Raw genomic sequence first — 14,180 nt, forward strand, 5'->3', positions numbered from 1 at the left:
TTAAATATGCTTAAATTTGTTAATTGATCCTTTGGAGGTTCTTAACTTTGGCTTTATTTCTATGGAAACAATGGAGGAGGAGCCAAAAGTTGTACTCAGGTAAAAGTATTGTTACTTAAAAATAAGAATTACTCACGTATAAGTAGTCATTTAAGTTATTACCAACAACAAAACATGGGCACAACTCAGAGCAGAACATTCTCCACGCCGTGTCCAGACTCTGTCATGTGCTCAGTGTGAACCTGCTCTCATCCGTGAAGAGCACAGGGCACCAATGGCGAATCTGCCAATCTTGGTGTTCTCTGGCAAATGCCAATCGCCCTGCATGGTGTTGGGCTGTAAGCATAAGCCCCACTTGTGGACGTGGGGCCCTCATACCACCCTCATAGAGTCTGTTTCTGAGAGTTTGAGTAGAAACATGGATATTAGTGGCCTGATGGAGGTTATTTTGCAGGCCTCTGTCACTGCTCCTCCTGTTCCTCCTTGCACAAAGGAGGAGTTAGTGGTCCTGCTGCTGGGTTGTTGACAGGCACAGCAAACCTTGCCACAGCTTACATTGTTGTGCCATCCTGGATGAGCTGCACTACCTAAGCAACTTCTATGGGTTGTAGACAACTACCTCTATGGTGAGAGAACTGACAAAGTGACCAAAAGGTCAGCCAGAAAAGATGAGAACAGAGAAAAGGTCTGTGGTCACCACCTGCAGAACCATTCCTTTATAAGGGGTGTCTTGCTAATTGCCTCTCATTTCTCACATATGCAGAGCACTTCAGGAACTGAAGAGTCAAGAAGTTCAGAAATAAAACTGAGGGTTTGCTGAGGAGGTTCCTTTAAAATTGTGTGTGTTTTGAGAATTATATTCGTCTTTTTCCCAAATTTATATCCATTAGATTAAAATGCCCTTTTCTTACCATTAAGAACATGCATTTAGTCATTTAGTCAGGCATGTATGTATGTGTGTGTGTTGGGTGAATAGTACTATTTGCGATGCACTGTCCAGGTCTATTTAAGGGCTTCAAAACTTGGCCCAATGTGTTCTGATGTTCTAAAAGTAATTCAAAACAGTCATCTCTCTCTCTCTCCATTTCTCTCTGGGTGTCTCTCTCCCATTCCTGGTGGGAGTAAAAGAAAGGAGTTTGAGAGAGAAGGACAAGTCCATAAATAAGAGTCAGTCCGTCTTTATCATGTTCAAGGTGCTTTGCTAGATCTCAGATTGACACCCCTCCCCTCTCAGCCCTGCGACTCCTGTTTGACTTCATTAGAGAGGAATTCTCTGCTTTCTATTGCCCTCCTGCCCCTTCAATCCCCTGCCTCTTTCATTCCCTCCATTTTTGGTTTTAATTCCCCTCTCTGTTCTGAGGCATCCAATCCCACCATGCCTGGACCATCTTAGAGTGGAGTGCATTCCTGGGTCTGAGTCCCGCCTAGCCCCCTGTCCTCAGGTCTGGCTCGCTCAGGGTCGAAGCCAGAATCCCCCCTTCCACACACTCAGGAAACACAGGCTGGTTTTGGCGCCTTGCTAGCGGCGCTCTGGAGCAGGAAAGGGTTTCATGCTCGTTTCGTTGACCTACTTTCTGTCGACGTTGTGCTGGGGGGGGGCAGGAGTGAGCAGATGAAGGCCTGTGTCGTTCTCTCAGCATATCTGCAGCTGGCTGTTCACGTCTCACACACACGGCCACGTCTGCCTCAGCCAAGACGGGCATAAAGCCCTCAGTGTGTGAGAGAGCACAGTGTCAGAACAGAGGAACTGGAGTGCCATGTATGTATTCTGTTCCCAATAGTACTGAAGCAAGATATGTCTGAATATGCTCTCTGGGTCAATTAATGCCCTTTTGCTCTATTATTTGAAATAATTCCTGGATGGAATCATAAAAGGCAGATGCCACCTAAGTAGGAGAAGCCTTTGATAGTAGTCAGACATGTGTACATTGAGAAGCTAATAATATGCTAATGATGTCTTTACATAGGCTCTCACATATCTGGTGACAATGTATTTATTTCAAGTTTCCTTTTTCCTGTCACTGTATCATCCCACCACCAAATATCTCCAGAGTCATTTAGGAATGCTTTAAGTGACAGCTGTAACTTTGTTGAATTGTAAGGAACAATGAGGAACGATTCAAGTTTTTTTTTTCAAGAAAGAGTTTTCAACATATTTGTGCAAAACTTCTGTGTATCAGTTTGGAAGACAGGCCTGCCTACTCTCCTCACTAGGGCTGTGCTAACTGTTTTTACACTCATGTGTATCCTTTCCCACACCCCCAGCTAAGCGTTTTTCACCGTGTCTTCTCAAAGGGGAAGCGTATATGCTGAACAAATTTGTCACAACCGCATGTGTGTGCCATGAGGTAAAAAGAAAGTTACATAAGTCACTGAACTGACGGCAGCTCCTGCTAAAGTGTTTTATCCTGACAGGTTTGCCTGAGCAAGGTCAGAGATTACATGTGAAGATAGCTATCAGATTACATGGAGGAGACTGGGAAGGATCTCATGCAGGCCCAGACTAGCACGTAAGCCCCCTTGCTGTCTGCTATGATATGTTTTCATGTTACATGTCTCACTACATGACAGAAGTGTTCCAAAACCCATTTCAAAGCGTTCTTATATCCTGAATCACCTGCATACACTGTAAAACAGAACTATTAATAACCTCACCAAATGGAGCGTGCAACCATGTAGCAAGTAGAACAGACAGCAGGTGAAACAGGTGTGAGTGAGAACAGACCACGTCAGGGTCAAACAGGTGCGAACTACCCAGGCGTAGTGCTGGGGGCTGCACCGCCATAGTCATGCTGCACCAGAAGAGATAATAAGAGGATAAGAGAAGTTAAAGGATATGTAGTCATAGACAAAGGTACACATAGCATCTTGTGTAGGTACACACACACACACACACACACACACACACACAAATCTTCAAAATCACATATTTTCACATAGTACATAAATTCTGATTTAACCTGTATGATGAAACAAATGAAGTTTTACAAGTCCTAATTGCCACACCGTAGTTTTAATGCTCATCAAGCAGCGCTCTGTCAGAACAGTGGCCAGAGGTGTCAATTCCAGGTTCAGAAAGTAAAAGTCCTCACCAGGATTTTGCTCAGGCTTCCTGGATTGTGTTGATTCCACTAATTCTATCTGTATTGCATTAATTAGATCTAGCAAGCTTGAGCAAAATCCTGGTGAGCACTTTTACTTTCTGAACCTGGAATTGACACCTCTGCTGATGTTGATGTTAAACTGTGGTAAACGTTGACTCTGTTATCACGTCAGTTCAAAGTTCAAGGGTCAGTCCTCACTCCAAGCATAAGTACTGCTTTTGAAATGAAACACAGCTCACAGATCACCTTCTTATATAATCCATTCAACACAGAATAAAACAATGCTTAAAGAATAAAAAACAGTAATGTTCTTAACTGCTGAAAGTTGTGCTTTTGTATTTGTGAATGTGGACTTTATACATATTACACTTATTTCAGGCTATCCTTACTGTGGGCCAGTGCAGCACTGCCTATGTTTGAACTGTCCAACACTGCAGGATGCAAGACTGCTAACCTACGACCTCATAACCATTGCAGTGCGATTTAGTAGGATTCAAACTCCCATCTCCTGAGGGCAATGGGTCAATCTCTCCCATTTCCGCCCCAGTAATGTCAGACACGTGCCAAGAGTGCCAGGTTCCTGTTACAGCTCCGTCCTGCTCTCAGCTGGGAAACGCCAGCCCTTCTACACACTATTTTAAGGCTGGCCACAGCCATGCCTGCTCCTGTGCCCAGATCCTGCTCTATCCGTGAGACGCCATCTGAACTACGTTCCTGCCACGTCCCCACAATTGCAGAGCAGCGAGCCAAAGCCACCGGGGGCATGGGTCTGGGGGAGGAGTGCCGTCTCGGGGGAGCGTGTGAGGTTTGGCATGGCGGCCCAGACACCTCTGACGTCAGCTCTCACACCACTGCTGAAGCCATGCTGCCCGCTTCATTCTGGAGGCCCACCAAACCCGTTCTGTTGCCTCCAGCCCTCCACACTAAAACCAGGATGAGTTTGCGATTTAATTGTATAATTCAAATGTATAATCACTCGTAATCACTCCTTCTTAGGTCCAAAATGGGTCTAGCGTGATAACCATCCTGTATTTTAGTTTCAAAGCAGCGAATGTTTTAAATAACAGTGAGGCAGACTTATCTGAAAAAAAAAAAACACCATCTCCATTTCTGGTATCGAAATTCTTCATAGAACTAAACACCTCTGATGAATCGATGAAGAACTAAAATGTCAGAATTAGGTCATGTTGTAGAGGTTTTTTGTTTGCTCTGGTTTGGTATGTACACAGTGTAATCCAACACAATAACTTATTATTATAATTATAATAATAATTATTATTATTATTATTAGTATAAATGTTCAAGGATCCTGCACCATCCGTCTCATCTCATTATCTGTAATGCCTCTGGTGGACCACGCAGGCAACTGTGGCTTTTGCGTATGATCTTAATCTCAGTACCCATTACTTCTCATGTTAATCTGGAGAAAGGGCACCTTTTGTCAAAAACAATGGCATCTCTTCACACCATCATCTATGGCATGTTTGGATTTTTGCCCTTATCCACGCATTATCATGAGGGGAGCGTACAGGAATGAGCAGAACGGAGTGAAGGTGTTTATAGGGGTTAATAAATGTGGATTTTTGAAGGGTAGGTGCACATGTGGCAACGTAGTGTGCTAAGAAACATCAGATTTACTGAAGGTAAAAATCTATTTACAATAATTAAATAGCAACGAATCAACTACTAATATCGAAAAATTAAGTTTATGTAGTGTGATCCTTTGCAAAAGAATAAGAATAACTGAACTGACTACAGTCATTTCTATTTATTCTGGTTCAGATATTTCTGATATTTGTTGGTTTCAGTGTTTACCTCTTTATGTGTGATGAGGATTACATGTATCAAGTAGATTAAACAAATAAATAAACCAAACCAGCCAATGGAGATTCGTATGAAGAGAATATTTTGTTTTAAAATGGAAGAAAGAGGAAAGAGCCATGTATTAGTCTTTGGCAAGGCTAATGCAAAGCTCCGGTTAGAATGACCTGTGCAGTTAAACAGGACTGTGTTGATGAGCAACAGGTGAGGGAACTAAATCAATAACTGGGTGACTGAGAACAGTGAAGTGACTGGGATGCATGACTGGAGTGGGTGTGACTTGCTGGTTGCTGACCAGCGTGTGATGGGGGTACGTCAACCTCACCCCACTGCATATCGAGGGGAACAGATACAGTATATGGAATCTGTGGAATATGAAATTCCATTTTGACTGTAACTCTGGTTGGCTGAAGGTGGTTTTCCAGCATCCAAAACGTTGCATTGTTCATAATCAGTTAACAGTTCTGACACTATGCAATATGAATGAAAACTTCCAGCAGTAAGAACCCATTAAAGAGACGTACAATGTACCATGTACAACAATTAACACATATAGACCTGGGGCACACAAAACAAAATTCTGTACTGTGCTGCTGTTCAATGTAAATCACAATGCTAGTAGTTATGCTAACTGTTGATAAGAGTCTAACTACTTTGCATAATTAGCCAAAGCTTAAAGGTAACTCTACACTACTCCTAACTCCTAACAAAGCTATTTGTTATTCCATGAACAGTTACTCTTTATATGTTGTGGCATCCAGTTCAGTTTTTCCTTCTCAGTATCATGAACATTTGCAGCATTTACCAGTTGCACACACATACCAAGGGCTATTCTGCCTGATATCAGCTAACTAACTCCCAAGACTTTCAAGTAGGTTGGTTGCTTTATGACTGCCTTTTGATGTTGTGAAAACTGCAGAAGGTTCCATCGGTTCTCTCTTTGGCTCGGCAGTCTGTAGGTGATTGCCTTCAATCATCTCTACTGTAATTTCTTCCCCCTCCTCAGGTACTGTTTGAGAAAATAAATGTGCCAGAAGAAATCCTCTCCTTTCTGCTAAGAGCAGCATTTCTGTGAAGCTGAGGTGCACCTGGATATTGATGGGCTTCTTCAGAACTGTGCATAGTTGTCCAACCTTTCTTGCCATTAACTTAAACTGACACTAAATCTACAGATTTTAGTTCTGGTAGTAATTTAGAACTACAGTAACTTTTGCTGCAGTACTGTTTCTAGGTGATCTTCACTTTGGCACATTTTGCTTTGATTCAAGTGATATTTGCTCACTGAAGAGCAAGCTTCTCCTCTAGGGCTGAAAAGGGTGTTTTCAATTAACATCTACTGGGATGGAACATAACCTCTGAATTGGAATCCCTCTGTAGGCCGTAAAAGAATCCTTCTGGCTGAGAACGTTTCACTTATGGAAAATGCAGGATAATGGTAAAATGCTTAATATCATAAGCTGCTGGAAAATCCTCAAACTACTGTCCAGAGATCCGTTGACCGTTATCTGTTACATATTAGAAGATCTCCATCTTATGAATGTTACTAAGACTAGACCACACACGTGACATGTTTGGTAGATTCGTTACAGCTTTGTCTAGATTGCTGGAATTTTTCTTATGGCTTTTATTTTCTTGATGTATGGCCTAATGCCATTTATTCAAACCCAATCCAAGTATTCTATGATGTACCCAGGGGCGTAGTGGGGTGTGAGGGTGGGGGGGGGGGGGGTGTGGTGTGGTGGCATTATGGGATTTAAGCCCCAAAAGAAGTCGTGGAAGTTTTAGCTAGTTATTGTTGCCTGGAGTTCTGACAAATGGGCAAATAAGTCTTCAGAGGTGAGCATGGTTCTAAGCCCCAGATATTTTAAGTGTTTGACTCTGCCCGTGGCTGTACTTATAAGAGTTCTGTAGCATGACTGAAATTGTAAGTTGTTCTGGATAATAGAGTCTGTCAACTGGGAAAATGTTGGTGATGTGACCAAGGAATTTCAGCTGCGTTTGTAGAAGTATTTCTCTTTGCTGACCTCAATCTAATAATCCTCAGTGTGGTCAAGACTTTGTGAAGTTGCTGATCCTGTTCTGGATTTGAACTGTACATGGCTGTATTATCCATATATGCACACAAAGAGCTGGATAGTTGATGCAATAGTAAACCGCTAGCTGAGGCCACCACAAGAGGCCAGTCTTCCATACTGGTGTACCCAATACCAGTATATCCTTATATTGTTTATGCACAGCCTTCCAGTGTAAATTAACATGAAAGTGTGGCAAAAGGTGCACAGGTCTAATTGGGACACTTTATTTGGACACTGTGTTGTTCATATTCTATGGAAACACTTGTTACATACATCCACAGCCAAACTAGATCAAAGCAACCCTGAGTGAGGCCACCTCCTGCATCTGGCAGCTCACTAAACATCCTTTTATTTTCCACCACACATTCTTTATTCATCCTCCTATAGGAATCACCTTCAGATAGAACTAAACTAATGATAGAACAACTAAACATGAATTCACCCGATATAACTCCTTTTATTTTCAAGTTATAGCAATCAAACGTAGTGAAATGATTCAACAGCTGATTCCAAGTGAATAATAATAAAAAAAACACATCAGAAAATGGCTTGCAGCTGGCCATCCATTGGCAGGAGCCCAAGAGAGCAAAATTGAGCATGCTCTCAAGGAGAGATGGCATATGCACTCTCCTTAGTCAACTACAACCACAGACCCTGACCCCATATACAACAGAAACTGGCCAATCACGGGCCTCCATGCACGTTATTTCGTCCACTGAGCTTGAGCTGTAGCTCCAAAAGATTGAGGAGTGTCTGTGTGTGTCTGTCAGCACCTGACAGCCCTGTCCCTTCCCTGATAGCAGCAGCACTTAGTGATTTGATAGGGGACATGGTATGAGGGGAGGGAACTGGCTATGTCTAAACTAGAAAAAAAAAAACAGTGTTACACATATTACTTTGGGTATTTCTCAGGACAGGATTATGTTTAACAAAATAAATTTGGTAGACATTTAGTTCACAACTGCCTAAGTTTCATCTGCAACATTCGAGTGAAACCTGTGCCACTGTGCGCATTATTTTAATGAGGAAAGGAAATTAGAAACTGGTTGTTATTCATCTTATTTTGTTGACATTTCAGTGCGAGCCTGAATGTTCCCTGTGCTCACTCAACACTCAATGGTACAAGGGTTCTGGTTCTTTTGAAAACTGTTCTTTGCCTTGTTCATGGTGCCTTCCCCAAATCTGTGCAGGAAATCAAATACACAGCACACAAGGCTACGTTCACTAACGAGACTATTAATCACTGTGTTCAAAGGGGTTTTCAAGCATCATTTCACTGCCCACAATAAAGGAGTTAATTCTCTTTATTCTCAAAAGTGCTTCCTCTGAGTTTCAATCCAGTATACATGAAACCAAATGAGCCAAAATGATTGATTATATGTTTTTTTCCTGTGCCACAAAAAGGGCTATTAATGTGTGTTAATGTTTTTAATCTGATTTAATCATTGGATTATTGCAAAATACTATAACACAGACAATCTATGATTTTAATAGCAATTGTTGGATTACTGTAGAACACACTGTGATTTTAATTTTAATCTTCTACAAATGTTGGTAGGAGACAAATATGATGTTCATGAAAACAATAAATAGTAACACTCATTTATTTATGTACTTTTTAAAGGTAATAATTTGTGCATTTTATCACCCTGTGCACTTATAACATTTAATAAAAAGGGCTCATAACCCCAAATAATTTTATCCTTGGTCTAGTTTCGTTAAAACTATTCAAATACAGCCTCAGAAATCTGAGTGTGGTTTGTAGAAATCACCTAATTAAGTCCATATACGTTACATTTTAATCACACTGAAGCCCAGTGGAGTGTCAGACATGAATCAACACCTACCTCAAGTGGCAAATTCGGCCACTTAAAGTGGTGGCACTGACGCTGTACAAACAGCATGATATATGGCTGTGGTTAACTCTTTAGATCCAGGCATCACAAACACCGTCTAGCACTGTGTCTGCTGAAAGAATCACGTCATCAGCTTTTTAAATTGGATTTGTGCAAAGAAGAATGCACTGTAAAACCAAAAAATTTTTTTATTTTTTAAAGTCAAATTAATTCAGAACAATAAGAGGCCATAGGTTTGAACAACAGAATGGCTCAGAATGGCTTACATTATTGTCTTATGCAAGCAGATGCCCATGGATAATTTACACCTCCTGCAGAGTTTACCCTCAAGCTTACAAACATCCAGGTGTATTAGCTTATACCAACTAAACTCTGCAGAAGACTATTATTCAAGAAACAGCCTGGTGTTGGTTTCTAATATACCTAGACATGTACAAGTATTTCACCATGCCATTTAAGTAAAATAAGATGCTATGGCAAGAATGAGACCATGAGCATGAGAAAGACAGAGAGACTGAATGAGAAAGAGAAAGAGAGAGAGACAGAGAGGCTGAGACAGAGAGACATAGAGACAGAGAGACTGAGAGAGAGTAAGACAGAGAAAGTGAAACAGACAGAGTCAGAGACACACACAGAGAGAGAGAGAGAGAGAGAGAGAGAGAGAGAGAGAGAGAGAGAGAGAGAGTGAGAAAGAGAGAGAAATGTATTACTGTTTAATATTGTGGCATGCTTATGGGGTAATCAGTTGTGGAACTCAAGCCTAATGGCCTATAATGTTCTGTTTCCTGATATTAAGTCCAATCAGCAATCAAAGTGGCCAGCTATTCATGATCTTATAAAAACACATTTTAGAACACTACATCCAACACGCTCCCCATTCTTTACCCTCCGCCTATTACCAGTGAAATGAAAAAATAAAGAAAAGCCGCTAGTTTAGGCAGGCCAATAAGAACAGACCTCGTTTAGGCTGGCCAATAAGAACAGACTTCGTTTAGGTAGGCCAATAAGAACAGACCTTGTCTTTTTGTTTTTTTTTTTTGTTTTTTTTGAGGAAACAGGCACATTCCTTGTGTTCATTAGCCTAAAGAGAAAATAGACTGCAGAACAAATTAACGTTAACTTTAATTTCTGGTTTTACATGAGTATAAAAACCTGGAGCGGACCACGGAATGCAAGGGGAGGGGGAGCATGCCTTCAGAGGCCACTGACAGTGGGGTGGCTGTTTTGAAGGGGGGGGGTGGCCTAGTTTGGGTAGCATGGCTGCCTCTTTTGACTCCATACTACCTTTGTGTTTCTCATTATGCTATTTGGCACATATGAAAAAGGTTAGTTGCTGTAACTTTGTCTGCAACATGCTAATCATCACCGCAGCCCGCAGCACTTTCAAATCCTATCAAGCCTGTTCAGCAGGATCTCAAGTTCATCTGGCTTAACCATGAATTGGACGGAGCGTCTGGGGATGTTTGTGACTTGCTGGTATAGACATGAACACCTGTGAGGCAGCATGGCACATATGCTTACAGTAGTAAGACGTCTAAAAAAGAACAAGTACGTTTGTCACAACCCATAAAAGAATAAATGCTATAGCGGAAAGGCTGGCTTCCGTGTTTAGCTGTGGCCTTCCTTCAGCCTGAAGAGGAGCTCGTAGTTACGTGGGGACGGTGGCTAGCATACACTGAAAATGCACGTCTTCTTTCCCGTTCCATTCAGCATGTGTGGAACAGCACATAAGTGATGCCTTACACACCAACATCCAGCTAAGCTTCAGGACTGAGAGTTTTAAAAAACCCCTTCCTTCCATACTCACCCCAAATCAAATTAAATACTTCCTAAGATGTTTTGAGGAGAACCACCTGGGAGGCCAGACCCAGGGGGGGTCGGGCCTGGAATAAGCTGCAGGTTCTCCAGCAGTAAGCATAACAGGAATTCCACTCTCTTCGCATTGCCAAAGAAATAAATAAATAAGATCCACGATGATACTGATACCAGGGACCATGGGGCAGGAGTCCCGTTAGGCCCCTGCAGAGCTTTGAAGTGCTATACCCATTAAGGCCAACGTGGTCTCCGCCTCCGCTCTCCTCCTCTTCCCCGAGCCTTTCTGGGATTAGCCCGCTATGATTTAACACTGCTCTCTCCTGACCTCTGGAATGCGGCGAATGACGGATCTATTTTCCTACATTGTTTCACCTGCTCTAAGCGGAACCACATGTTGTGAGGGACGGGCCTCGCCGCTTTTGTCTGTAATTGGAAGCATACGGAGTGTGGCGTGGAGCCCTGGGCCACTGAAAGGCTCGCTGTGGGTCCGGGCACGACATGCTTTGAGATGGAAAGAACACAGGGATAACGGGAATGAAACCGGAACGGGCGTAAATCTAGACAGATGCATCGGTGCTTTTGTGAAAAACTTTAGTGGGAAGGTGTTGATGCTCTTATGTTTTTGAACTTGAATCTGTCCCTAAACAGTACTGCAGGGAACTGAAGAAAAATGTAGAAATATGTAACATGAAGCCTAAATATGGCAAACACCCAGGAAATGTATTTAAATGAAAATGGTACACAGAAAGGCCTGAAACTAATTTGTGTCAGCACTATTTTTGGCAGAAAAAGGACCATTCATGCCAGATTCATAGACAAGACAAGCTACCTTCCCCTAAAAGTAATAAATAATCCCTTTTGACAAAATGTACATAAACAAATCTAAAACTTTTCCAGATTCTTGTAAAATATACTAAAACCTATGGGATACCGTTGTCATTGGTGGACAATTCCACAATTACACATTTTGAACAGTGCTCCTAGAACAAGTACCTACCCATTAACATAGTTTAGGATGATTGCACAGATTAAAATTTCATTACAGCCCAAATGCAGTGGCTGGCTACACACGTGGGAGAAAGCAAACGCTAGCCTTGAACCTCCTGGCTTGGTGGTAATGCGAAACTGGAGATGGTGGCAAAGAGTCTTTCTCATTTCAAATATTAAAGTGATTCAGAGTGTTTAAAAAATCATGGGTTTTATAGAGAACGGTAATAATGTGCCAAGTAGTTTCTTCCCCAACTCAGGCTCCTATCTGAGATCAGTAACTACTGCCTCTGGCTCAAGCAGTGGTATTTCACGTATGGAGAGAGAAACAAGCCCGTTCTTTTATAATCTCATCACATTTATCAAACCACACCAGAATCCATCCATCCATTCATCCATCCATCCATTTTCACCCACTGATCCGGGTCCGTGTCGTGGGGGCAGTAGCCTAAGCAAACAGGTCCAGGTTTCCCTCTCCCCAGCCACCTCTTCCAGCTCTTCTGGGGGGTTACTGAGGCGTTCCCAGGACAGCCGAGAGCCACAACAGAATGTTAAAAAGTAAAAATCTATTAAAGATTTAATGAAATATGGTCCTTCATTGACAACCTAAAAAAATGGTAAATCAGAAAACAATATTAAAACAATAGAGACAATCAACTCCAAGATTAGTTTTACACAATCAAACCCAATTCCCTGTACTCACAGAAAGGCATCTGTGAAGAATAAATAAATAAACAACTCATTTATATGCTGCGTTAACCTTTAAAAAAATGCCACTTTTTTGACCGGCAAAGAAAATGCAGTTTTTTTATTTCCTTCAACTAACTAAAGATTGTCATTTGTGTCAATTCTACTTTAACACAGAGCTTAAAGCTAAAGTTTAGTACCCTGAGACAGTAGGCTATATGTAACACATATTTAATGCATACTGTAGTCACAACAATGAATGGCGTCTGATGAATCAGGCAAATGTGAGCAACACCTCCCAGCTGTTTCTGCTCCTTCTGTCTGCCTGGTGTCCACATTGAGACCAGAAGTCTAATCTTGTGCTAATGAGTAGCTTGATTAGTGTGTAATGTTGTCTGCCTCGGTTTGGGCAGTGATTAAAACTGCAGAAAGACCTATTTAGCTAGATTAGCTGAAGCCAGTGATTACTGCTAATCAGAACTGATTTAACTATACGCTTCTCTGCTGTATTTATGTATCAGCAAGCTGAGAGTCTTGGGGAACATTTCACATGTGTAGTTTCACTGCAGAACATTTTTATTCCTCCCAGCATTGCTTTAATCCAAGACTAAGTTTACAGATTAAGAAAAAACCCACCGAGGATTTATTTGACCAATAGTGACACCTACTGCACAAATGTGAAAAAGCAGTTTACTGTCTTACGTCAACTTCTGTGATTAAAGTGTTTTTTCCTTAAATACTATGTATTATATATATCAAGTCTTCCATTATATCTGTACAGTATGTATTGCTTTCGTTACACGGAATGTGACCTGTGTCTCACTCACCACTCACATCAGACCAGATTTTTAATGGCGAGAGCAAAGGCAGTGCTGGGACAGACGAATGCCCATCTTGATCGATGACAACAGAGAAGCACGCGGCAGGCAGATGGCAGGAGGAGGCGAGTGTGGTAGTAGAGGTTGTGTTTTGCCATGTACATCGTAAATTTACTCATCAGATCCTATGATCTCTACCCATCTGTACTCATGGTACCGCGTTTCCTTCTGTTCACACTTCACGTATGTGGGTGCACGTGCGCACTCCCCCTGTAATCTCCTAATCTCTGCTTGAACTTGTGGTGAACTATTTTTTGCTGTGGTGCGGTTATTTTCCCAGCTGCTCCCATTCTGCGCGGGCCCATTCCTCCCCGTCCCTGGACATCTTGTTACTGCGCTCCGGATGGGCTCCCTCCGTTACCCAGCTTAGCTAGCGGAACACTCTGATGAGCCCACTAGAGACGAGAGAGGGCGTTCACGCCCTCGCTAGGGAGAACCGCTTCTCTCTTACTCTGTGGAAAACTAGCCTGCTCATTGATCTGCTCCTTTAATACACCAGCCTCCAGAGGACAGCTGTCCAGTGGTGACACAGAATCTGGGGCAAAGTTGCCTTGGTGTACATAATTATATGTGCCCTCATCCATGTGCTTTTTTTTGCTCTTCACATTTTCACATATTTTTAGTTGGAAAGACTGTAATCCTGAATAACCATCAAAATGTACATTTGGCACACATGAGAATATATTCTAAAGATGTACGTACCTGGTCATATACCAGGTACCAATGGACAGCAGATCTTATGATCAACATCTTAAAGACTACTTTAGATTTTCCATTTGCCATTAATTTACAGGTTTACTATTATTAATGCAGTGGTTATAATATTCCCTGCTCTCTGCAGTCATATACACAACTACTGGTATGGATGGGTGCTCCCATTCTCGCCTACACCAACAGTCGGTAGGACATACTTTAAATTTAGTTTCCTCAAAAGATCTGCATACAGCTAGACACAAC

Source organism: Brachyhypopomus gauderio, chromosome 5 (genome assembly GCF_052324685.1).
Source record: "Brachyhypopomus gauderio isolate BG-103 chromosome 5, BGAUD_0.2, whole genome shotgun sequence".
In the NCBI taxonomy this organism is placed as follows: domain Eukaryota; kingdom Metazoa; phylum Chordata; class Actinopteri; order Gymnotiformes; family Hypopomidae; genus Brachyhypopomus; species Brachyhypopomus gauderio.